The 26,196-nt window shown below is 42.1% G+C and overlaps 1 long non-coding RNA gene across 2 annotated transcripts in view; it reads left to right on the top strand.

Annotated features, from left to right (window-relative positions):
• The window catches only part of LOC121823047 (uncharacterized), a 31,945-nt gene extending 6,050 nt beyond the window's left edge, over positions 1-25,895 (top strand). The window contains exons 2-3 of one of the 2 annotated variants that reach the window (XR_013045165.1): positions 7,951-8,145; positions 25,690-25,895. This is a non-coding gene — a long non-coding RNA (uncharacterized LOC121823047). Of the gene's footprint in view, positions 1-7,950; positions 8,146-21,712; positions 22,601-25,689 lie in introns of those variants that run through there. The other variant, XR_013045167.1, reaches the window with a different exon arrangement.
• Positions 25,896-26,196: the final 301 nt, after the last annotated feature.

The raw sequence follows: 26,196 nt of genomic DNA on the forward strand, positions 1-26,196 counted from the left end.
CAGAGTATGACATGTATCTTTGAGTAACTAGTGTTTAAATTAGTGGTTTTATTAGTTCCCTAAAAGGTAAGAGGCTTCCAACAGTCAACCATATTTTAATCTAATATTGCAATATAAAATTGCACTCTCATCCACCATATAAAACTCACATTACAGTATCAGTATGCATATATTTCTATATTATGTTTTTCTGGCAGTTTTATTCCATTTTTGATGACCTCTACTTCTTCCATGGTCAAATTTATTGTTGTGTTTTGCTTTTTAATCTGGAAGAACTTCACTTGTTCGTTTCTTGGGTAACTGTGAAGAAGAACTTCATTAATTTTTATTTAACTGGAAATGTCTTCACTTAATTGTATGTTCTGACAGTTTTAATGATGTGTAACAAGAAAATAAATAGGCATATATTTAAAGTGTTATGTTGACATAAACACCTATACACATAAAATAATTCATTTCCATCACTACAAAGCTTTCCATACCTCTCTTGAAGTCCATTCCTCCATAGGCAACTGCTAATCTGATGTCTGTCACAGTGGGACCATTCTACAGAGCCTTGTGTGCTCTTCTTTAGTTTTCTCTGGCTTCAATTATTTCATATGACAATTATATTGCAGTGTGTTGGTAGCTTGCTCTATCCACAACTGTGTAATACCCCATTGCTGCATGGTATAAAATGATGAGTGGACTCATTCACCTGTTGATAAATGTTTAGATTTTTATAGTTTAATGCTATTATTAATAAATGGTGATATTGACATGTATGTCCCCAAATTTATATTTCAAATGCATCAGTTCTAGGAATGGAATAATTGGGTGATATGGTAGGTGCATGTTTAGTATTATGCAATTTGGAAAACTGACATGCAGAATGTTTTCCAGAACTTATGAGAGGTAAGGTTGCCATCCTCTCTGGTCCATCTTCGTGTCAGTGTGACTGGATTTAGAATTGCCTAGAAGGTGCACCTCAGGACATATTTGTGAGGTGTTTCCATGAACTGGGGTCCCAGCTAAACAGCAGGAAAAAATAAGGCACACATATACCCTAGCTCTTCCCTGGTCTTCCCAGCTGCGAGGAGTCCCAACCAGACACTCTCATTGCCTTGAATTCTGCCATTTCTTTGCAGCCAAGATGGACTGGACCCTTTCAAACTGTGGCCCAAATAACCCTTCCTTCCTTCGTGGCTCTCTGTTGGGTGTTTGACCACAGAGACGAGAGGAACAATTAATCCACCACCCCTTCCTCCTCAACACCCAGCTCAGACACACCTTCACTGGTGGGCTTCCCAACAGGACCATCTGTGATCTTAATCTGATTTTCCCCAAAGCCTGGAGCTGAGTCTCTGCCAGTGGTGCAGATCTACAGCCAGTGTGGACATGTCTGTTAAAGTCCTTGCTCGTGTTGGTCCTAAGGTTTTATTACTTTCCTTGTTGAGTTCAGGAGCCCCTTGTCAGACATTTTCTGTACAAATGTTTCATTTCCACCTCCGAGAAAGTTTGATATCTTGTGAAGAACAATGGTTAACATTTTGAGAATCATTTTTGTATGTTCCTTAGAAAAATATTCTCATGTAAAATATCATTGATCTTTCCTTATTTTTTCCTATAACCACACCTAGCCAGTTATTACTGGCATTTGTAGACGACTCCACCTAACAGCTGCAGAATAGATTTTTTCCAAATTGAAATAGTCACTAATATAGGTGGTATTTATTATGTGTTTAAGTAATTCTTAAAAGAGGTGAAGGACTAAGGAGCATAAGAAGTATGTTTCTGGCATAATGGAGTTAATTGGAAATAAAAAATACATGTATTTGGAGAATATATGAATATATTAATATATGAATATTTAAAAACCACACAGTTTTTAAATAGTCTTGGGGGCATAAAAGTACTTTAAGATATTTTCATAAATTAAAAATATTTTAACTAAATAAAACTTAAGTGCTTAGGGGGAAATTTAGAATGTTAAACACTTACATTGGAAAGTTAGAAACATCCCAAATCTGTAAGATTGCAAATATGTGTGCCTATACGCTAAAAAAAAATACATGAATCAGAATAGTTCTATACCTAAAAGAGAACATTGAAAATTTAAATATTTAAAATATTTGTACCAGCACTGAAAGAAATGAAGAGCTTAGTAGGCACAATATAATGCAAACTACGCAAGATTTCTATGATAAAAAAAATCATAAAAAACTGCTGAAGAAGGAAAAGAACACCTAGAAAAAAGTGCCCAAATCTGAAAATGTAGCATTTTAGAGATGCCAGCATTCCCATTGCCCCAACTACATGAAGACGACATCAGCTAAACCCCAGGAACTCTCTTCAGCTACCAACAAACTGAATCTGAAATTCAGACATAAAATTAAAAGACACATATGATCCACGATAATTATAGGAGGAAAAGTAGAGTAACTGAAATAATGTCTTAAAATAAGCAATTCAAATGGTAACATCATAGACCTTACAAGGCTGGATTGTCATATAAAGCTATATTAAATATATAACACATATATATTAAAATAATAATAATAATAAAAGATACCATACAGTATGGTATGTCATTGTGACAGATACAGTGTGGTGTTGTCCTGGTGACTGATGCAGTGTGGTGTTGTCATGGTGACTGATGCAGTGTGGTGTTGTCATGGTGACAGGTACAGTGTGGTGTTGTCATGGTGACTGATGCAGTGTGGTGTTATAGCAATAAGCAAATCCAAAGGAAATGGTAGAATTCCAAAAACAGACTGACATCTAGATACAGAGGAGTGATTTTTACTAAAGGTGCATAGTCGTTATAGTGAAGAAAGTGTTTCCACCCAGTGGTGCTGAAACAAGTGGATATTCATATGCCAAAAATCGAAAACAAGTCTATACCTTGCACCATATGCAACTATTAATCCACAGATCATAGACCTGCATGTGAATTGAGAAACTTTAAACCTTCTACCAAAAGCATGAATCACAGCTGTGCAGACAGAATGAGATGTATTTCCAGATTCAGCAGCAAAAATTATGATTTGTGGAAGATGAAAATAATAAATTCGACTTCAATAAAACTCGAGACTTTGCATTGCAGAAGACCCAGCTGGGATAATGCAAAGTTAAGTACTGGACATGGATAAACTGCAAATCTTGCATCCAGTGAGGCAGATTTATGAAGATTTCTACCCTTGACCTCTTTGCCTCTCTCTCTCTCTACGAGTACTGTTACAACTGAAATTAAAATAAAACTGAGCCTAGGGCTGAAACTCAGTAACAGAACACTTGACTAGCATACTGGAGACCCCTGCATCCAACCCTCAGTGTTGTCAGGAAATAAAAACAGAACAGACACTGGAGGTTTTCTTCACAATGCTTTATGGAACGGAGATGGTCTGTAGGCATGGTGCTTTCCACTCGAGCATGAGGATGGATCTGCACAGAATTATCGTGACTCTTTCCTGCATTGCCGTGCATGAAGGACTCCGGACCCATAGGTGATATATGTGCTTTCCCACTTATGTGGTTATCTGGAGAATGTTCAGTGACAGGGCAGATTCGTTCTCGAGGGTTCAGCCAAATGCTAAGAGCTTTGTAGTCATCAGAGCAGTATGTGCTTTATGCAAAAGACTTTTAAAAAACACCCAGAAATTCATAGATCTGAAGACAGATTTGGAGGACGATGAGCATATCTAACTGACAAGCAATGACAAAATTCACATTTTAATCCAGAACTGGGCATCGAGCACTGGGACTCTGCCGCAAATTATGCAAGAGTGACCAGAGGGGTTGCTTGGCCAGCCACGTGGTGGTGCCAGAGGGCCTTATACGAAACCCCACAAGTCAGTTTAGGTGAAATCACCCAGCGCATCGGAGCCAGCCTCTCCACCCAGCGTGGGTGAGCAACTTCTGTATTCTGTATGGTTGTCACATGAGATGAAGCAGGTTCATAACTCAGCTGTGACTCACTAGGAGAAATGGAGCAACGGGGACACTCAGGAGGCTAGTTGATCCTAGTCCTAACCTCAGAGTCCCCTTCTGGGCTTCTGCATAATGAATTCTGACTGTCCTGGCCATTGTCCCATGTTTCCCAGAATTGATTAGAACCTTTACTGGTCCATGACTTGAATGGCTAAGAAGGAAAATATGCAAACAAACATAACCATGCTGGTTTCAGTGGGTGGGGACAAACAGATGGCTCCAGCTTGGCTGGATTGTTGGAGAACTCTCCAAAAGAGGCTCCTACCCAGATACCCATCAGTTCCTTGTAATGAAGACCTCTGAGCTCCCTGGTGCCCGACTCATCCTGCATCTGCTGTGCCTTGGCAATGATCAAGGTGCACTGTCATCCTCAGGGCTCTGCTCTCTGTGGCCATATACTTCACTATCGTGCAAGATATTTACTTTCCCAATGCCCAGCCTTACCTGACTTGAGATGGTTATGTGATTTCTGTCTTTGAGTCCATTTATGTGATGAATTACATATATTGATTTACATATGTTGAACCATCCCTGAATCTATGGGATGACTCCAACTTGATCAAAAGAATGATCTTTCTTTATATGATCTTGAATTCAGTTTGCAAGTGTTTTATGGAGAAGATTTGCATCTATGTTCATCGGAGAGATTAGTCTGTAGTTTTTGTGTATGTGTGTGCTTGGTTTTGAAATCAGGGTAATATTGGTTTCATCAAAAGAGTTTGGAAGCATTCTTTCCCTTTATATTTTATGGAATAAATGAGTAGTGTTAGTATTATTCTTCAAAGATCTGATAGAATTCTCTTGTAAATACATCTGGTATTTTTCTCAGTTGAGAGATTTATCATTATTATTATTATTATTATTATTATTATTATTATTATTATTATTACTTCAATCATGTTGCTGGTGATAGGTCTGTTTGGATCATTTATTTCTTCTTAGTTTAACTTTCATAGGTCATATGCTTCTAGAAAATCATCTATTTATTTTAGATTCTCCAGTTTAGTGGACTATAGGTTTTTAACAGTATGTCCTTATGATTATCTGAATTTCAATGGTATCTGCTGTAATGTTTCCCCTTTTATCTCTAATTTTATTAATTTGTATACTATCTTTTTCATTTGGTTAATTAGGCTAAGGGTTTGTCAATCTTCAAAAAACTAACTCTTCCTTTATTTTGTGTCTTATTTTTAAGTTTTTATTTCATCAATTTTTTTACTGCAACCTTAATTATTTCTTCCAGTATATTGCTTTGGAGTTTGGTTTGTCTTTATTTTGCTTTAAGGTATGTAATTAAGTTATTTATTTGTGTGCTGAGAGCAATACACTTTCCTCTTAGGACTACTTTTATTGATTCAGATAATTTTGGAATACTGTGTTTTCATTTTCATTCCATTCTAGGAATTTTAAAAAATTTCCTTCTTGATTTCTTCAATGACCTTGTCATCATTCAGTCATGTGTTATTAGTTTCCATGAGTTTATGTACTTCCTGTAGTTAGTTAGTATACTTCCTATAGTTTGCGTATTTCCTGTAGTTAGTTTGTGTATTTTCTATAGTTATTTTGTGTACTTCCCATTATTTATCTTGCTGTTGTTACTTAGCTTTATCTTGTTGTGATCAGATAGAACACAAAATATGATTTCAAACTTTATGTCCATGTATGTGGTCCACTTTTCAGAAAGTGTCCTGGGCTGCTACAAAGAATGGCAATTCTTTAGTGTTTGGGTGGAACGTTCTGTAGAAGTCTCTTGGGTCCATTATAATGTCATTTAACTCCAATATTTTATTTCATTTTTGTCATCCAGATGAACTATTGGTTAGAGTGAGGAATTGAAGCCACTTATTACCATATTGGGGTTAATCTGTGATTTTTACATCTATTAGTATTTGCTCTACTAAGCTGAATGCTTTTTGGCTTGGTGTGTCTATGTTTAAAACTACAAAACCTCCTTGATGGATTTTTTTCCCTTAGTGAGTATGAAATGACCCTCCTTATGTCTTCTTACTAGCGTTGCTTCAAAGTCTGTTTCACCAAACATTAACATAGCCACACCTGCTTGTTTCCTAGTCTCATCCACTAGGATACATCCATCCCTTTACCTGAGTCCTTGTCTTTGCTAGTGAGGTGTGTTTCCTGGAGGTGACATAAAGATGGATCCTGTTTTCTAATCCAAAGTTGTAGTCTGTTTCTTTTTACTGGTGAATTAAGATCATTAATATTCAAAGTTATTATTAAAAGATGTATTAATTTCTGTCATTTTGTTGCTTTGTGGTGTTTTTACAGACTCCTTTAATTACCTATCCTGGTATTAATTTTTCCCTGTGGCTTCTAGGGCATATACATCCTTCTCTCCAGTTCAAAGTGTTCCTTTTCAGTATCCTCTGTAAAGCTGGCTTAGTGGTTATAAGTTCACTTTGCCTGTTTTTATTATGAAAGTCTTTTATTTTTCTTTCAATTGTGGTAGATGGAATTGCTGGGTGTAAGTCTGGCTGTCTTCACTGGACAATTTTGTCTGTATATCAGCTTTCAACTTGCACTGTTAATTTATATTTTTTCATAATTTCAAAAATTGTCCAATGAAGACAATCAAAGCAACTTCTAGGTTCACTCTCATATCTCATATTCTTTCCGGTGCTGACTAGACTATCTTTACCATGAAGTAACTTGCATGTTTGTATGTAATACAAAGACACACACACATATGTGGGTGTACATGCATGTGTGTATGGAAACCATAGGTCAACACTGAGTATCTTCCGCTCATGAGCTCTACCTTGTTTCTCGAGGCAAGGTCTATCACTAGCCCTAGAAATCACGGATTTGGCTAGACTGGCTGCTCCAAAAGCCCAGGGATCCCCACACATCCATCTCCCCAGTGCTGAGGATCAGGCACACACACACACACACACACACACACACACACACACACACACACACACTACTGCAACTGACTCTTTAATGAGGTTCTGAGGTAGAAGCCAGGGCCTCACTTATGTATCAAGTACTTTACTCACTGAGCCCTGAAGTAACATTTTGGATACAACTTTAGTGTTTGTGTCAAGAAATTTGTGTAAATCAGTGTAAATCAGTTTGCCTAAGGAAGCAGTCTGCTCATTCAGGCTAACTTTCTCTGTTGGAGCATCATGCCACTGCTCTGAGCAAAAATGTCCATTTGCTGAACAGCAGTAAGGCCATGACTGCACAGCTCAAATTCTTGTTGGCCAGTGCTCACCAAATCACAAATTCTCCCTGATTCCAGATAGTTTTTACCCTGAAAGACTCAATCCAACCTACTCTTTCCTCCCACTTCTGACACTGTCTCTGAGACACTTGGGCTTGCTTGAGTAACCAATGCGTGTTTTTCCTGGCACAATAACTGCCCAATCTTGACAAAACTCAGCGAAAAAATAAGTAAAAAGGAAAGGAAATTTCTGGTGCTGGGTTTTGGTGCCAGATAAATGAAAAAAAAAAAATAAAAAGGAAAGGACAAGACTGCTCCTAGGTATGGTGGAGGAAAAAGCTTCTTGGAGACGAAAGGGAGAACAAAGTCAGAGGCAGGGACGTCTGGGAGAGTCCAGAGTGGACATGACCAGACTGAACCAGACCATGTGAGGAGATGGGGGAGAGGGGAGGAGCCAAACCAAGAGCCCAGGAGGGTAAAAGGTAGATGAAAGAGAGCAGGCAGCCAAATGGCTGCATTATACAGGGAAGGGCAGCTGGGAGAAGAGTAGCCCAACCCCTAGACTGGAGAAGTTTAGGGTAGGGGGCAGAGTATGCCAGCAGGGAAGACCCAGTAACAGGTAGGACTAAGGGATGCCAAGAGAACCTGCTGGCCAGGTCCACTTTGATATGTTAAATGGGCAGCTCAGCCTTAGTCCCGGTTTGAGATCTAACAAAACTGTGTGTTCAGGTGATCTTATTACAGATTTGTGTCTCCCTTTAGTTCTCTTCCTTACGATATGATGTTGATTCTTCCAGGCTCCTGTGTCTACAGAAGAAGAGCAGTGACATTGATCCCTGGGTACCTGAGAATCCCTGGAGAGACCTCAGACCTAAAACATCAGAAGACTCTTGAGAAGCCGTGACTGGCCATTCCCTCTTCTTCAGGGCTTCTTGCATAGTTTCCTCTTTGCTAAAGAAAAAGCATTTTCTAGAGAACATTATGCTGCTCAGGTGGGCCCTTGTGTGAGATGGGGAGAAAGTAGCACATTTATCTTTTTAAAGACACAAAGCCATTGTCACATTAACTTGGTGCATATTTCTGAGATACCATGTGATGTCTTGAGACCTGTCCAACTGTGTAATGCTCAGAATATGATAGGCACTACTGTCTCCTCAAATGCTGTGTGTGGGTGTGGTGGTGGTGGAAGTGGTGGTAGTGGTGGTGTATGTGGTGGTGGTGGAGGTGGAGGTGGTGGTGGTGGTGTGTGTGGTGTGCACGTGGAGGCCAGAGGTCTGCATCTCTATTGCTCTTCACCTTGTTGTTTGAGACAGGGTCTCTTCACTGAGCCTGGAGGTTTGTAATTTTGCTAGATCAGCAGGCCAATAAGCCAAAGGGATTCACCCATCTCTGACTCCATCCCAGAGTTGCCACATTCAGATTTTATCTGAGTTCTAGGGAATCTGAACTCAGAAACTGGTGATTATACACAAGCATTTTATCTATAGATGCATCCCCTGGGCTTTCAGTAAGTTGAGGTCAAAAGTTATAGCTTTTGAAGACTTGGTAAAAACTAAAAACTAATTCAGAAGATTCACTCAAACTTATATAGCATTCAAATTTCTATGGAAGTGTGATAAATAGACTTTTCTTACCAGAATTTACTCACGAATTTCCAGGATATGTGGAAATACCAAAATTACAGGTGCCATTATACTTTAGGAGAAATTAAAATTTTGGTAGTTTTATTTCAATATAATTCATATACCATACAAGCCAGTGGTTTTTAGTGGTCTGTGCTATGCAACCACAGGATAATTTTAGAACATTTTGTTCTAAAAGAAAACATACCTATGAACAGTCTCTCTGTTTTGCCAGCCACATGCCTTCCACCCCATCCAACCCTTGGCAACCATCATCTACTTGGAGTCTGCATGGGCTGGCAGAGTCTGGACATTTCATACTAAAGGAATAATGCAATGTGTGGTCTCTTTATCCTTTCAAAGTTCTGTATTTGATCTAGATAGGGTATCTAAATGAATCTATGGAATAGTTTTTCTACATTAAGTTTATTATAAAAAGCTTGGAAATAAAAAAAACACACACTGAAATTAACCAGACCCCAAGTCGATACATCATGAATTTCTATATAGTTAGAATAGCCATTTTGAAGCTGTGGAGCTTCATATTGAATTTTATGCTTTCATAATCAAATCTATTTTTGTGTATTTATTTATCTGCCACCAAACCCCAAAACTCCATAACAGAATTAGAACTAGAAAAACAATTAGCTTTCCATAACTCCTGTCCATGACCTGCATTCAGGTAATGGAAGAACTCTTCCTGTTACCCTAGTATTTAGCTCTTTCCTTCATGCTACAGCAATGTGCCACATGCATATTTGTTTACCTACATACATATACTATTGGCTAGGTTCTTCATATGAGAAAGACTATGCGATTTTCTTTCTGATATTCTGCAAATCTTTAAGATATATTTTAAGAAAATTTTGAGTTACTTCTTATGAGAATACAAATCATGAAAATACATATTAATACATAACACTTAGCAAAAATAGATCCATAAACAAATTTCTTTGAAAAATCCAGCTGTTGGAAATAAACACATCTTGCCTAAAAGGAGAAATAAAATTAGAGGAAAAAGAAGTGAATTGATACTCGGTTTCTTGTTGGGAAAATTCAAAGCCAGTTATTGGTCATGAATAAAAGGCTATCAATTCTGGTCAGAGGAAGTATTTTGAGAGGGACTTGTAATATTCATGAAGATTACACATGGAACAAAGTTATGTTTTTATGAGATGAATTAAACTCCTCTGATTCCTGCCAGGCCTACAGAAGCTTTGGGGTCGTGTGCCACGGACTTCTCTTCCTGTGCAGTCCCCCTCCCTCCTACCATTTCTGTTACTGCTAAAGCACACAGAGTGTGCTGTATTTGCCTCCAAACCAGCAAATACGTTCTCCAGATCTCTCTTCACCAAGCTCCAGTAATCCTGTGGTGAGCGCCCTGGCCCTCAGCAGACAGAGGATTTAATCTTCCACTTGTTCTTGAATCTCAGACAAGTCATTTCGGTTTTTCTGACCCTCAGATTCCTCATTTATGAAACATAGGCAAAGATTCAAAACTTTCTGCCTTATTCTAATGATTAATTAACACAGCCAAATGCTTAGTCTGAAGTCTGGCCTGCTCTGGGTCCTCTGCAAATACCACTTGGAGTACTTCCCAGAGAAGATTTTTAGACAAAGATGATTAAAGAAAAGATTTAAGTTAACTCACCTGCAACTTCTGCAGGCTGTCCCAAGCTATCTGGTTTGTGCCCCGACTGCTCTTTAAGTGTACCATGAATCTTCATTAGTGAGAAGCCATCAAGTGGGAGCTCAGTCCCTGTGACTCTTGAAGTAATGGCCTTTGACCCTTCCACTCTGGAAACCAACTGCTCAAGGCTCCTTAAACCCTCTTTGGGGTGTCCTCCACCCTCTTCTTGGAGTGCAGTGTTTTGGAGCACATAGCAAGATGTTGATTTGAAGGCAAAGAATGGAGTTTTTACAATGTAAACATCCCTGTTTTTCAAGATGCAGGGCTCTGCAGAGACCTAAGGCAAAGGGAAAAGGCTTTTGTAAGCATCTTTACAGCTTCATGCTCCTAGATGCCTGGATGCATAGCCAGGAGGAGAGTGTGCTCTTCCTATGGGGACAGGGTCCTGATAACTCACACCCTGTGAGCAGCCTACCGCAGCCATGATGTGAGCAGCCTACTGCAGCCATGGTGTGAGCAGTCTACCGCAGCCATGATGTGAGCAGCCTACCACAGCCATGGTGTGAGCAGCCTACCACAGCCATGGTGTGAGCAGCCTACCGCAGCCTACCGCAGCCATGGTGTGAGCAGCCTACTACAGCCATGATGTGAGCAGTCTACCACAGCCATGATGTGAGCAGCCTACCACAGCCATGATGTGAGCAGCCTACTGCAGCCATGATGTGAGCAGTCTACCGCAGCCATGATGTGAGCAGCCTACCACAGCCATGGTGTGAGCAGCCTACCACAGCCATGGTGTGAGCAGCCTACCGCAGCCTACCGCAGCCATGGTGTGAGCAGCCTACTACAGCCATGATGTGAGCAGTCTACCACAGCCATGATGTGAGCAGCCTACCACAGCCATGATGTGAGCAGCCTACCACAGCCATGGTGTGAGCAGTCACCACAGCCATGGTGTGAGCAGCCTACCACAGCCATGGTGTGAGCAGCCTACCGCAGCCTACCGCAGCCATGGTGTGAGCAGCCTACTACAGCCATGGTGTGAGCAGCCTACCGCAGCCTACCACAGCCATGGTGTGAGCAGCCTACCACAGCCATGGTGTGAGCAGCCTACCGCAGCCATGGTGTGAGCAGCCTACTACAGCCATGATGTGAGCAGTCTACCACAGCCATGATGTGAGCAGCCTACCACAGCCATGATGTGAGCAGCCTACTGCAGCCATGATGTGAGCAGTCTACCGCACCCATGATGTGAGCAGCCTACCACAGCCATGGTGTGAGCAGCCTACCACAGCCATGGTGTGAGCAGCCTACCGCAGCCTACCGCAGCCATGGTGTGAGCAGCCTACTACAGCCATGATGTGAGCAGTCTACCACAGCCATGATGTGAGCAGCCTACCACAGCCATGATGTGAGCAGCCTACCACAGCCATGGTGTGAGCAGTCACCACAGCCATGGTGTGAGCAGCCTACCACAGCCATGGTGTGAGCAGCCTACCGCAGCCTACCGCAGCCATGGTGTGAGCAGCCTACTACAGCCATGGTGTGAGCAGCCTACCGCAGCCTACCACAGCCATGGTGTGAGCAGCCTACCACAGCCATGGTGTGAGCAGCCTACCGCAGCCTACCACAGCCATGGTGTGAGCAGCCTACCACAGCCATGGTGTGAGCAGCCTACCACAGCCATGATGTGATGTGGCCTGCCTTTCTGGCACTAACTATCCTGTAGACGTGGAGTGGCACCTCAGAGCAGCTTGAATGTGTGTTTATTTTCTTACTATTGAGTCAGAGGGTCCTTTCGCAGTTGAAATACAAGCCTTTTTGTGTAGACCTATGATTTGCAAATACTTCTTCCCTGTTCCCAGCTGGCAGTTTTCATTCTGTATTTCAATAATAATGACTTCTTATGAGTGTGTGTCCCTCATTTAGGATAAGGATTGTGCTTTCTGTCAAACTTTATCTTTGACTAATTCAAGTTCCATTCTCGATGCTTTCTAATGGAACTTTATACTCTTTTCTATTTTGAATTTAGTTTCCCGTAATGTCACTTACGGATGACAGTTATTGTGAAGAAATCAAATTGTCCTGGTACTATCTGAAGACTCAGTTTTTTCCTTCACTGACTTATTGTTCCATCTTTGCTGAAGACTGATAGGCTGCCCAGGCTCCCTGCTGTGTGGTGCCTCCCATTCTGCAATCTATTTGCTTGTCTCCAGTCAGCACCCTGCCACTGCCCAACAGCAAGCTGTGAAACCATGTCCTGTGACGCCCCCTACTGAAAGTTATAAGTAACAACCTAGATTCTTTACATTTCCAACTGAATTTTAGGATCCAGTTTTCAGCTTCTTCAGAAACATCCAGAAAAAGCCTGCCAAGATTTTGGTTTTGACTCTGCAGAAGAACTGGGAATCTTTCCCATGCTGAGTCTTCTGAACCGTGGGCAGGGAGTGGTTTTCTGTATTCATCACATCTTCTATTTGCTATATTACTGTTAGTGCCAGTGTGTGCTCAATTTTGAATTTCCATTGCTAACATACAGATTTTAATTGAATCTTCATATATTTATCTTATATCTGTTAACCTTTTCACACTCATCCATATATGAAGATTTCTGTGAATGGTGTAGGGTTTTCTACATAACTAACCAACATGCTAGAAAATAAATATGGTTTCACTTTTTTATTTCTTCCATAGATGTTACTCATTTCTTACTTGATGCCCCCTCTAAAATTCTACCTACAATGTTTCAAAACAGCAATGAGACACTATACCTTCGTTACTTTCTTGATCCTAGAGCAAGAATTCCGTGTTTGTTGTTAAGATTGGTGATGGCAAGGTCATTTGACACAGATGTCCTTTGTCAGGGGAGGAATTTCTGGTCCTAGTTTGGTGAAAGGGAACTTTCAGAATTGATCCTGTTTTTTTCATAGATTTCCTCTACAACTATTGAGGCAACCAATTTATTTGCTTATCTAAATTTTATTACTAAGTTGAATTGAATTCACTCAGGATACAATAAATGTCCATTCCTAGGATAAACCCCATTTATCATTCTTCATTTCATATCCTGTTAGAATGTTGAGATCTTGTGTTTATATTTTGATGAGGAATGTGGGTCTGTACATTCTTTCATTTGAATAGATTTGTCTTTATAATGACATTGGCCACATAGGATTATTAACTACCCAGGGGTATTTGTGTAAATTTATTATTGCTTCTGCCACGTACTTGGTTGAATTCACCATTGAAATTGCCTGGGCCTGGAACTTTGTAAGAAGGTGTGATGACTAATCTTGGTTCTCAATTTGACACCTGGGAAGAGGGGACCTCAACTGATGAATTGCGTCCATTAGATTGGCCTACGGGAAATTTTCTGATTGCTAATTAATGTAGGAATGCCTGCCCACTGTGGGTGGCATCATCCCCAGGCAACTGGGTCTGGGTTGTATAAGAAAAGTAACCGAGATAGGCATGGTGGCACACGCCTTTAATCCTAGCACCGGGGAGGCAGAAGTAGGTAGAGCTCTGTGAGTCAAAGGCTAGCCTGGGCTACATAGCAAAAGTTCTAGAACAGCCAGGGCTACATAGAAAGACCCTGGCTTGGAAAGGAAAGAAAAGAGAAGAGAAGGGTAGCAGAGGAGCTCAGGAGTAAGCCCAGGAAGCGGCATTTCCATGGCTTTTTCCTGACGCTCCTCCTTGAGTTTCTGCTTAGGCTCCCCTCAATAATGAACCGTGATCTGTAAGCTAAAACAAATGCGTCCCTCCCCAGATTGCTTTTGGTCAGAGTGTTTGGTCTTTTGTTTGTTTGTTTTTAAATCATGGTAACAGGAAAGCAAAATAGTACAGAAAAAATTTAAGAACAAATGTAGTTTCCTCGGTATATTACTTTACCTCTTTCTTTCTGTGTGAATTCAACAATACTGGCTTTTGTAGAATTTTTTTTCATATGGATTTAAATTTATGGCCCTGAGATATTTATAATGTTCCTATTTTGTATTTCATGTGTGTAGAATCTATACTAGTGTTCCATTTGTCTTCCCCAATGCTGGTAAATTCTCTTCTGTATTCATCCCTGCTCATTGTAGCTGGAGGGTTAACATCGTATCAAATTCCTCACTGAACCAGATTTTTGCCTATTTTCTATTTCATTAATTCCCACACAATTTTTCTGTTTCTCATTTTTTCTTTTCTTCTCTTCTCTTTTCTTTTCTTCTCTTCTTTTCTCTTCTCTTTTCTTTTCTGCTCTTCTCTTTTCTTTTCAGAGTGTCTCAGTCTGTAACCTAGTTATCCCTGAAGCTGTGATGTAACCCAGGCTGGCCCTGAAGCCTCTGTGCAGCCCAGGCTGGCCTGGATCTCATGCTGTTCTTGCCTCTGCCTTTCGACACTGAATTGACAAGCATGTACAGATGTGCGGTGCTTGGCTCCTCCTAGATTCCTGATGAGGAGTTGCAGACTGTTAGTGGAGACTTTGTTTCTTTTTCTAATAGACACGAGTGTTCAGACTCAGCACATCTCGATCTATCCAGTGCCTATGGAAATTCAATGTTGCGTTTTCTTTCAGCTCAAAATCCTTTCTACATTCTCAATTGACTTCTCCTTAGACAGATGGGTGCTTTAGAAAGGGTCACTTGTTTTTAGTGTCTCTCTTGGTGTGTGTGTGTTGTGCTGTTGCTGGGTGACGTGCTCCAGAGTTCCACCAGGTCAAGCTTGTTTTATGTTGCTCAGTCTTCCTTTGTAACGACTGGGTTTTGCTCTATATGTCCTGTCTTTATATGCAGGAGGTGAGGTCTTTAGCCTGGAGTGTGACTCTGTTCCCCTGTAACTTCTATGACTTATTCTCCATGTGTCATGAGCTCTGTAGAAGCTTCATTGTTGTGCAATGACGTCATTAATAAGTGGTCGCACACTGGAGGGTTAGCACTGCATCACTGAAACCCTCCCTTCCTGCAATGTCAATATGGCGGATGCAGCTTTCTTGTGCCCCACGCTGACCCAGCCTGCCCCGTGTTGACACAGCCCACACTGCATTCCCTTTAATTCTTCCAGCAGGTTTGTGCTATTCTTAGAGTGAGTTTCTTTCAAGCCCAATATATCTGGATTGAGCTTTGTAAAATGTATCCAACATGATGATTTTGGACGTTGGGTATGTTTAGACCAGTTAAATTTCGTTTACAGGCTGTGCTCAAATGTGGCATCTTATTACTTATTTTTATGTATCCCATGTGTTCTCTGCTTACTTTTCCCTTTGTAATTCTTCATTGTTTTATGGTTGCTTTTGGTTTTATTTTCTGTTTGTTTAACTTATTACAATGTATTTTTATTTTTATCAAATTCCCCTTCATAGTTTAAGAATTTTAGAATATTATCCTTCAGTTCTTTCATCCTTTCTGTATTGGGTGCTACTGTCATATGTTTTTACTTTAATATTTTGGTAAATCCCACAATAAAGGACTATTTTAGGGTCGGATATTTCTGTAATCCCCAAAGCTTCATCTTGTCTGTCTGGCGAGCAGTCCCTGGGGGCAGACAGGTCTTTCCAGGTCTGGTTTTTACCTTTGTGGTGGACTTAGGGAGCCCTAGGCCTGGTGCTTCTGCTCTCCTGGGATTTACTCTGTGCCTCCACCCACAGAGAACACTTCTCTCATCCCCTCAGCTCAGTGCCCAAGGTGGAACGTCAGTGTCTCGGTGGGAGGCTGATATCACTCCCAGGCCTAGTGGTCCCCAGTCCCAGCCTGTCAAAGAGGACCACATCTGAGGAGGCAAATGGTGTTCCATCACCCCAGGACAGCCTCAGTGCCTGGTAGACACAGAGAGATGCTCAGCATAGGAAAGTCATCCTTGGGGCATCCAGTAGATAATCCACTCCCCAATCCCGAGTAGATAGACTCCAAATGGGGGATTCCTGGGCAGCCAGGGGCTTTGACAGTAGAGAGCCTGTGTTTCAGTCCAGAGGGCCGCATGTGGCCATGGCTGAATAAGAATTCCTATGAATCCCTTCCTACACTCAGATCACTCTGAGACAAATCATCTCTCCCCATTAACACCTCCCTGTGCTGGGAAGGGCACCATAGGCTTGAATTAGTGCCATGGCCCCTGATTCTGAGCCTTCTGCTTCAGCACTAAGGAGATTCGAGGCAAATTCTCAAGTTCACAGCCAACATCTGCTGGGAGCTTTTCTTTTGGGAAGAGGCTGTGTATTTTTGCTCTGACCCAAAGAGAACTGACCTCTGATCTTACATAGCCTAGAGACACATTTACTGCCAGGGTGGATGGAGCTGAAGGAACCTATAAAAATCATCTAGACACAGCCGTCACAGAGGGTAGGGCAGGATTGCAGGGAAGCTTTAGTCTGTTAGCTGGTTCACAAGCTTTTTGTTATCTTTACATCCCTGTCTCACCCATTACTCTGGTTCCATTTTCTTTACATTGCCTTGAGCATGCACATTCCTGATCCACTTCTCACAGGTTTCAGACTTTGAAGTGAGCTGTCATTTCAGACATGATGCTGATCTTGGATGTCACCAGGGCTTGCTTAGCATCTGTGGCAAAGCCCTGAAGTGGTCCCTTTCCAGTCAGGCAGAGCCTTCACCTTATTCTTTATTGCAGTTCTGAAGTATTCCCAAGTTAGATGTGTCCATAAACACAGCCACTTTTAATATAACCTGCCCTTGGCTCGTTCTCCTCACCATCTGCAGCCACTGTGGAAGCCCCTGCTTCCCTTTCTGAGGAGTTTCTGCTGCTCTCCGGAGACAAGAGAAGATGGGGAACCTCAGGAAGGTATACACTCAGTCCAGACAGAGGGGCCAGTACAGAAGCTGGCTACCTCTTCTCAGTGTGCTGGATGAAGGATTGGGAAGTCTTAGGTCCCAGGATCCAGGTGACTGCAGCAACAGTCTTGCCCTGTGTCCAGGGAAAGATTTGTTCTGTGGTTTAATGGAATCTATGGTAGAAAAAGCATTTCATAAAATGGTTTTTACTGTATTTGGAAAAATCCACCCTCTAGCCAGATGGATCAGAAGTAATATTTTTTCCAGAAGTGTCCATATGTTTTGAGACACACTAGCAAAGCCAAGCCCAGAAATGTCAATTTGCTAAAAGTAGGGCAAAACCACATTTTCTTCTTGGAGAAACTCAAGATCTTGGGGGGGGGGTGAGGTTTGGACGTGTCACTTTGGACTGTGTGGAGGCAGAGTTGCCATCTGGACACAGACTAGTAGCTCTGGAGAGGACACCACCCTGCCTCTGGGCCTTCCAGAACTCAGCTCTCTACAAGGTCCTGACCTTCTTGTGATGACATTGGGAGATGCAAATAAACACTGGCTTGTCATCCATCAGAGACTGAAGCATTTTGAAAAGTGCTGGGCAGTTTTGAGCTTTGAGAATCTGATGTTGGGAGCAAAGAGCAAACTTGTCACTAAGAAGCCAGAGTCCTGAAAATAGAGATACTTGCTGACTCTGGGATTATTGACAACCCACCCAGCCAAGCCCCTGAACTCTGTAGCTAGTGCTCCTTCTTCATCTTCTTAAATCAAAGTTCTTTTCAGAAGTATATTTGAGACTGTGCTTGTAAGTCTGGAAGTTTGTCTTTAGCCAGGCCAAGCTTTCACAGTGAAACCTAAGCAATCCGGCAGTTGGGGGGACATCAATTATTTTTAAGTTCCTTAAATCATCTGGTGGTGATGGGGAATTTCCAGGTGCTGAGCAAGCTGTGTGGAGATCACTGAGTGACTGACATGCTAACCACTAGGGTCTGTAAACCCCCATAGCTTGATCAAATCAAAGGCACTGTCAGGTTCTGCTGGCAGCATGCAAAGTACCAGGCACTCCGTGTTCACTTGCCAAATGCTCGTCCAGTGAAAGGCTGGCTGCCCTCAGCATGCTCACATGAACTGAATCCTGATGTCCACCAGGCAAGTCACACAGCTCTTCTTCGTCTCAGGTAGCTAGTGTTCATTCCCCTGATAAGGACAGCAGCGGTGCATCTTAAAAAGCACTCTGTCAAGAGAACATTTTATGCAGAGATCTGAGGTCTTAATATTGCAGCATTGATTGTTGCATGTGGAGAAGGCCAAGGAGGTGATGTTCCTCCTGCCATACACTGGGTTGTGGGAAAGTCCTTACTACATCAGAATGCCTTAGTGCTGTCAGTGTGAAACAGTTGCTAAGGACCCAGGGGAAGCAAACTGTCAATACACCTTTGATGGGTATAAATCCATACCGTTGCAGATCAAAGTACATTTAATTAAACTGAGCCACTCATTAACAAAATTGAGAAATCTGGCTCCAAATGCACACCGTTAAGTTATAACTTGAACTTTTTGAATACAAGGAACCATTAGGAAACCTAATCCAGGAAGCCCAGGACAGAGACACACAACACAGACATTTGTCAAAGATGTGTTTCCTCTCACTTTGCACAGTGCAGTCTCATTCCTCTCATTCATCTCTGCGTCTGTTGCCTCTTCCTCCCTCCCCCCCTCCCTATTGCTTCTTCATAAATTAATCTCTTTTAAGAAAGGAACTCTTTGCCACCCAATAAACTGATTTAGTAATTCCCTATTAGGTCAAATTCCACTTTCACATGCATCTTCTGAGCTCTTGTTCTGGTTTCTAGGAAGAAACCCAGAGGGGTGAGCGAACAGCCACATTAGGCAATCAATGGTGCTCTGCCATAGCCCACGGCAGGGTCAGAAGGAATGGCCATGGCAGGCAGAGCCAGGCATACCTACAACATCAAGAGGAGCGCTCACCACTACTGCCTCCCTCTCCAAGTCAAAGGCAGAGAGAGCCACCCTGCGGCCCAGCACACACAGTGTCGGGAGGAGTAGCCATTGGTAGACATTCGGAAGCTCTAGACCTGTCTGTAAACTCAGGTGTGTCTCAGAACTGCAGTAGGGGACTTGTCCTCAGAGGATGTGTGCAGTTCGACTCGTTAATTGTCGGCCAAACATCAGCTTCATAGTGGACTGTTTTTAAAAAGCCAGGGCAGGAGCAGGGGGGAGGCTGCTTTAAAAGAGGTAAATGGTCAATGTAAAATTTGGAATAATTTTACCTGAGTGAGGAGAGGGTGGGGAGAGAGGACACATTTGGGAAAAAGAACAGGAGGACCTCGGGTGCACAGAGGCATTCTGCATCATGGCCTCTGTGTCGGCACATGGACGCCCTGGCTTGGTTCACGAGCACTACATGTGTGCTGTTTTACACATGAAATACAATAAGATAAAAATATTAAGTCACAAGTAATAAAAATATTAGGGATATTTAGCTGGGTGTGATTGTACATGCCTGTAACCCCAGGACTTGGAAAGTTGAGCTAGGATCTAAGCCCAGCCTATGTTACCTGAGACCCTTTTTTAAAAATTTCAAGTATTTAGATATTTTTATTGTTGGTTTTCATCTTTTTAAGACTAAGTAAGTCTCATGATATAGGTCGGCCTGATCTGGAACTCACACTCTTCCTGCCTCAGCTTCTCGATTACTGTGACTATAGGCATGGAACAGCACTCCCTGTTAGAATGTTTAAGTAAAGTAATGTTCATAGGATATTAAATATGGCGCTGAGTGGGTTTTTCAGGGGCTGAGGAGACGGCTCAGTGAGTAAACTGTTTCTGTACAGCTTCAAGGCTTGGGTTTAAGTCCTAGGACTCACATAAAAGCTGAGCATGATGTTCTGTCTTTAACCCCAGCTCTGGGAGGGTGGAGATAGAGAAATACTGGGGACTGGCTGGCCAGTAAGTCTAGACAAAACAATGAGCTCCAGGTTCAGTGGGAAACCTGTCTCAAAAGTAAGGTGGAGGATGAGAAAGGCACCCAACATCAACCTTTAGCCTCCACGAAATTATGCATGGGCAACTGCACCTGCACATACATGTGTACATCAAGGACATGCACACACACACACACACACACACACACACACACACACACATGCATACATCACACACATACACTCCATACATACATGCTCACATGCACATACCACACACATGCACACACCACACACACACACACACACACACACACACACACACACAGGCATGCGCACATGCATCCTGGGTGTGTGTATAAGTCAAAAGACCATGGTGTTGGTCTTTCCCTTTCTCCTAGAGACAGTGTCTCTTGTGAGCTGCTGTGCGCTCCAGGCTAGCTGGCCCTCAAGCTTCAGAGAGTTCTCCTGTCTCCATCTCTCATCTTTCTGTAGGAATGCTGGAACTATGGATGTGCACAATCACCTCTAGCCTTGAATAGAACAAAGGGGATCTTAACTCAAGTCCTCCTGCTTACAAGCCAAGTGCTCTGTCCACTGATACAACTTCTCAGTTCCCTGGTCTATATATGTTAGAGTTGTCCAGCCCTCAGTTCCCTGGTCTATATATGTTAGAGTTGTCCAACCCTCAGTTCCCTGGTCTATATATGTTAGAGTTGTCCAACCCTCAGTTCCCTGGTCTATATATGTTAGAGTTGTCCAACCTTCAGTTCCCTGGTCTATATATGTTAGAGTTGTCCAACCTTCAGTTCCCTGGTCTATATATGTTAGAGTTGTCCAACCTTCAGTTCCCTGGTCTATATATGTTAGAGTTGTCCAGCCCTCAGTTCCCTGGTCTATATATGTTAGAGTTGTCCAGCCCTCAGTTCCCTGGTCTATATATGTTAGAGTTGTCCAGCCCTCAGTTCCCTGGTCTATATATGTTAGAGTTGTAGGTTATTCTGGTAAAATTACTTTCTACAAGTTTCTAAGACTATCATGTGTTCCTTAATTTGCCAGTGTTGGATTTATATTATAAAATATAGGTGTTACGTATGCATAACAGAGTTCTATATGCTTTAACAGTATCCATGGAAAAACTCAAAAGTATGGTGCTATAGTTTATATTTTACAACCAGTTTACTTAACACAGTTCAAGGAGAACATAGCCATCTATATTTCCGTGCACTTATTGTTCTGATGTTCTTTCTAATGAGCCCTGTTTCCACCTATTTTAACCCCTCCAGCCCATATCAGAACACAGGCCCACAGGGAAGAAATTATCTCAGTTTACATCACTGGAAGATCACTCTCACATTTGAAGAATACTTTCTCTGGTTTCTAAGTTAACAGACACTTTTCATTCTACAAACCTTAGGAGAAGTTCTTTTAGTGATTTATTCTCTGCCTATATTTAGTTTCGAGAATTTTCGCTTTTGTTATGACAGTTTTGTGGTGCTTGGGTGTGGACGTCTCTGTATGAAGTCCATCTGGGATTGTTGTCTTGTTCTTAAGGCTCTCTGCTCATCAACTCAGGGAAATGTCGCCTGTTCTCTCTTTAGCTGCTGTCTGCTCCACCTCCTCTCTCCTTCTGAGACCTGGTAACATGTCTGTTAGACTCCTGGCATTGACATACTGGTAAGTTTGGATTGATCTGTTTTTATCCTGAGTTCCTATCCATGTATTTTCAAATGTGCCCATCCTTCAGCATTGCCCATTGTGTCTTAAGTCTCTTCAGTGTGTTTTATAATTTCAGTTGTTAAGTTTTATCTAGAGATTCTCCTGATTCCTTCTCAATTGCTGTTCTCCATACTCTTCATTGTTGACTCTCAAGTTTCATTTTCTCCTGTATTTTTCCTCAAATGCACAAAAATTTGTATGTCTTGTTCCCAGTTCCAGTTCTAGAGATTGAAAACCATTTTGTCGGTGTTTTTTCCTCATGGTGACCCCCACCTTCCTTTGTATGTCTCATGTTTTCTAATGGTGTTAGAAACACTACCTACGGATGCATATTAGGTATGAAACACACCCATGTTTTATCTTACATTTACTTGTTCTTGGAGACTGTGAGCTCTTTTCTGGGTCTAATCAATAAGAGGAAGAAATGGCTACTCAGGTATTACCGAAAGCCATGCTGAAGGAAGGCTGCACACATTCTTGCCTTGTCAAGAGTAGGCACAGCTGTTCTGGGGCCAGCCTCAGCAGTCCTCGCCTGCCCTGAAGCTGCAGTGGAGGGACTCTCTGCACCAAGACCGGGCTCAGCACTGATGGGTGCATCAACTCACTTCAGATGCATGTCTGACCCAGGAGGCTGGATTCAGGCCCTCAATTCCAAGATAAGATAGACAGCAAATTCTACTTCTCAACTCCCACGTCACCGCCTTTTAAAAAAATATATAAAATTGGTGTTGTACCAAGGATAATTTTCAAAATAAACAAGTTATTATTTCCCTTGGTGATTTTCCAGCCCGCACCGCCCCGAACGTGTCCAAAGCCGCTAATAGCCTGGATGAGCTCACCCTGACCTCGGAGAGTCTACTCCTGCTGACATGCTTTCTTCTCCAGCTCCCATGACTGAGAGGCCCGGGTTTTGTCCCCAGGAGAGTCCATGGCATCTGAAGGCCTCCTTCTCCTCTTCTTCCTCCTCATGTAGCTCAGGCTGGGTTCAAATTCACTATACAGCCAAAGGTGACCTTGAATTTCTGACCCTTGCTTCTACTCCCCAAGTGCTGAGATGATAAGAACGCATCACCAAACCCAGTTTGAGGTGGTCCTGGCAGTGAACCCAGGACTTTGTATATTCCTAGGTCCCCAAAGGTTGCTTTCCTCGGAGATAGTTCCACAGTGCCTTCTTTTATCACAAATACTCTTACAGATAAGAATTATTCTAAATCTACTTTTCTTTTTTCCTTATTTGTAGGATCACATACAATTAGCATCTAACTTTTTTTTTTTTTTTTTTTTTTTTTTTTTTTTTTTTTTTTTTTGGTTTTTCAAGACAGGGTTTCTCTGTGTAGCTTTGCACCTTTTTCCTAGAACTCACTTGGTAGTCCAGGCTGGCCTCGAACTCACAGAGATCCGCCTGCCTCTGCCTCCTGAGTGCTGGGATTAAAGGTGTGTGCCACCACCGCCAGGCAGCATCTAACATTTTTAATGTTCATAATTTTAAAATGTCAGTCCGAAAATGTATACTCACATTGGAATCTTCATGTTCAAAGGAGTTGATCACGGATGGACAGAGGCTGGTGCTTTCATAGTTCTGCTTCATGCTGAGCAAGTGGTGATGAACTTGGAAAGGCATGCTCTGTTCCTTGTGAGTAGCTCTGGAATCTGTGAGGCTGGCATGTGATAACAGACAGTGTGACTACTATTGAAATAGGTTCTAAGTGATTTTGTGTCACTATTTACCAGGGAAATGAGGCTGGCTAACTGAGTATTAAAGTTAACATGGTGATTAGTGCAAGGTTTGAGTCCATCCCACGTAGGCCAATTAGTTTTCTACTCTGAGCCTGAAAACATGACAGTCTCCTTCTTCCTATGGTCCTGCCTGACATATAGGCATATTGAGGGATGGAATCTGAATAGATCAACACAAATTCATGTGTGAGCCAGGCCTCTTGTGCTGTGTTTATTTGATTCTAGTTCTGGGCTGCAAAATGGCTCAACAGGAAGAGGTTTTTTCTGTGCAAGCCTGACAGCCTGAGTCAGATTCCTAGGATGCACATGATGGAAAGAGAGTAAATGACTCCAACAGGCTGTCCTGTGGCCTCCACATACCCCTGTGGCAGGTACAGGCATGCACCCCACACACACACACATACACACACACACACACACACTAAACACTGCTTTTAAAAAAGATCTAATTCTACATAGAATGAACTGCAGCACTAAAGGCAGATTATAGACCTATTCAGTGGTGTAGAAGATAGCCTGTTTGCTCTGGCATCATTCCCTTCACAACCATCAGGTCCTTTGGGTTGTCATTTGATTATCATGAGAGTGAGCATGTTAGTACTACAATGATGAGATTTACTGCAGAGTTGATAATCAAGGTGCCACCAAATGTTTCAAGGAGTACAATATCATCCCCACTCGGTAGACACAGGAGGATCACATGTTCAAGGCTTTGAGTTGTAGAGTAAGTTCAGGGTAAATCTGGCTAACTTAGTAAGAGCCTGTCTTAAAAAGTGAAAGAGATAGGTATGTAAGTGATGGAGTGCACGCCTGTATGTGTGTGGCCCCAGATTCAATCCAGTACTGACAAAAAGAGGAGGCGGGAGAAGGAGGAATTGGAGCAGACATCCAAATTAATACTTGCTTAAAAACCAGGGTAGGAGTTTGGCATCCCTCCCAAGCTTGCAGAGACTCCAGGGTGGGTTATATATCTCATCTGGGACTGTTTGAAAAACCAATAAATGATTTACAAAGACACTGACTGACTTCAGAAACTGCTGTAAGTTTCCATCAAAATTTTCGTGTGTGTGTGTGTGTGTGTGTGTGTGTGTGTGTGCACATGAGAGCATGTGCTCTTGAGGGTGAGAGGGTGGCATCTGACTCACTGGAGCTGGAGTCACAGGCAGTTGTGAACGGCCTCATGCAGGTTCTGAAAACTGAAGTTGGGTCCTCTGGACTGGGTCCTCTGGACTCCAATCCTCTGGACTGGGGTCCTCTGGAAGGCAGTACACACTCTTCAGTACTGAGCCATCTCTCCAGCCCCTGCTGTGCCTTTTCAAAACCAGTAACACCATGCATTTCTCTCTTATCCCTCTTTTCACATGCATGCAATTACGTGCACACACACACACACACACACACACACACACACACACACGATTCAAATTTAAGTGAAAATTGCCCCTTTATACTGCTAGAACCATCACTTAAGGAAATAACAAACATTTTGTGCAGACATATTTAAAAACGACTCTGAGATTTAGATATAAAATAACTGTGAACATTCATTAAAAAGCCACAGACATTAGGTCAGACTGTTTACAACCGGCTCGGCAGAGACTTAAGAGCAGAGTGCAATGGCCACACCCCCTCCCAGAAACTGTGTCCAGAGCTAAGAATCAGAAACCAGACCGTGACCTTGTTATCTTCTCCCACAGAGTCATTTTCTTTCTTTGGCTTCATTCTCTTCTTAGAATATTTGTTTTGTTTCCTTTAATGTCGTTTAACTTTGGTTTTATTTTTGTAAAGTTTTGCACCATCTATAATCACAGTCCCCATGACATCAAAGTTCCAGTTGCTGAAGTGGTACTGTGGCCCCTGCTGGTTGGTGACACACAGTCTTCCTTGCTTGGATGCTTGGAGGAGACGCTATTTGATAAGTTAGCTCCAGCTACAGGGAACCTTAGGTGGTTTAAGAATCTCATTATTCTGGGGGATAAAACAATACATTTTCCCTATGTCTTGCAAAGGAAGGGAAAGAGAAATTTCTGTATAACAGGGTAAGACTGGTTGTTATTTAGAACAATTTCTTGATTGACACATTGTATGTTACTCCTGAAACATTGTCTGGAACTCCTAACAGGCAAACCGGTTTGAGAAATACATTCTACAAGATGAGAACTGAAACTTACAGGTTGTGCAAGAAGAGTGTTGGGGAAAAGTGCAAGGTGAAGACTTGCAGCCTGTATTTCTTCTACAAAAGAGAGGTGGAAAATGCTATTCTAGGAGCAAAGATGTCTAACAATCAAAACAAGCATGTTCTTCTTTAATGTCTGGCTTGAATACACTGTAACATATACATCTGTGAGTCTGAAATGAGTGTATATCACAGAGGAAGGTGGAAGATAAGGTTTGGGAAGAGATGAGAAGTGTCTGATTCAAGGTTCTATTGCTGTGATGAGACACCATGACCACAGCAACTCTCACAAAGGAAAGTGTTTAACTGGGGCTGGCTCACAGTTCAGAGGTTGAGTCCATTGTCACCATGGCAGGGAGCATGGCGGCGTGCAGGCAGACATGGTGCTGGAGAAGGAGCTGAGAGTTCTACATCTGGATCAGCAGGCAGCAGGTGAGTCATTGGGCATGGCTT

This window comes from Peromyscus maniculatus, chromosome 16 (assembly GCF_049852395.1).
Source record: "Peromyscus maniculatus bairdii isolate BWxNUB_F1_BW_parent chromosome 16, HU_Pman_BW_mat_3.1, whole genome shotgun sequence".
In the NCBI taxonomy this organism is placed as follows: Eukaryota; Metazoa; Chordata; class Mammalia; order Rodentia; family Cricetidae; genus Peromyscus; species Peromyscus maniculatus.